Source organism: Enhydra lutris, unplaced genomic scaffold (genome assembly GCF_002288905.1).
Source record: "Enhydra lutris kenyoni isolate GAN:26980312 unplaced genomic scaffold, ASM228890v2 scaffoldscaffold1, whole genome shotgun sequence".
Taxonomy (NCBI): Eukaryota; Metazoa; Chordata; class Mammalia; order Carnivora; family Mustelidae; genus Enhydra; species Enhydra lutris.
The window spans coordinates 93,450,852-93,452,035 of record NW_019154085.1 but is presented as its reverse complement, the minus strand read 5'-3'; the positions used below and the strand labels follow the sequence as shown (position 1 = coordinate 93,452,035).

The 1,184-nt window shown below is 37.2% G+C and overlaps 1 pseudogene; it reads right to left on the bottom strand.

Moving 5' to 3' along the window:
- Positions 1 to 404: 404 nt before the first annotated feature.
- LOC111145117 lies at positions 405 to 691 on the bottom strand (annotated as a pseudogene).
- Between the last annotated feature and the right edge of the window lie 493 nt (positions 692 to 1,184).

The following is a 1,184-nucleotide window of genomic DNA, read 5'->3' as shown; positions in this document are numbered from 1 at the left end:
CTCCAATTGAACAAGATAGGCAAGGATTTTGATGTTGTTCTTTTTGTTACTGTTAAACACTGAGAGCAAAATAACTTACTAGAATATAAAGATAAGAGCTGAATGAGCATAGCACTAATGGAGAAAGAGGGTATTTTCACAGAACCAGTATTTTTAGGTCATTCCTTCTCCTTTTGATGTTAATCAACATATATGATTGGCCATTTACTTTTACAAAATGTAATACGCTTGTGCACATACACAGTTACCTTATGTACAATAAATGAATGGGGGAAGGGAAAAATGAAAGAATAGAGAAAACTACATTGTAGTAAGTCAGAATGTGGTGGAACCAACTTGTGGTTTTCTAATTGAGAATATTTTTTGGTCCGGAGGAAGGGGTTTTGAAGTAGCAGGGTTCCTTTTTAGTAGACACTTCCTATCTGATGCAGGAACACATCAATTCTATCTCCATTCTCCATTTCCAACAGTGCAGGTGTGCCTGTTTCATAGACTGGCTGCTCATCAAATTGAAATCTGATCAGCCTCATGGACAAATGCTGTCATTTACAATAGGCTTTCATTAGTTTACTAAGTAGTATATTCTCTTAATTTTAAACTACACCACAGAACCATCCTGCCCTACCACCTTCAAATCAATATGATCACTATTCTCAGTCTGGACTCCTTCCTTTGCTTTTTTGTAGGCCATGGCATGTGCTAGAGGGTCCTCAGCTGCTGCTTTATAAAGAGGTACCAGCTCTGCACCAAAGGAGCACAGAAACAGCACCAGAAGTGGCAGAAAAAGGAGGTGGCAATAATATTAAGGAACTAATTTTTAAAGTAACTTGTTATACCGCAATAGATAAATTAGATACCTGATAAAATGCTTTATAGAAACTTACAGTATTCCTCAGAAACAATAATGAAATATTAAAGTGCTCAATTTAAATAGAAAATAAAATGAGGAATCCTGTTATCACTTGTTTTTAATATATATTTAAGAAGTTCTAGCCAGGGGTGCCTGGGTGGCCAGTTGGTTAAGGATCTTCCTTTGGCTCAGGTCATGATCCTGGAGTCCTGGGATAGAGCCCCATGTCAGGCTCTCTGCTCAATAGGGAGCCTGCTTCTCTCGCTCTCTCAAATAAATAAACAAAATCTTAAAATTAAAAAAAAAAAAAGTTCTAGCTAGCCCAGTAGGATAG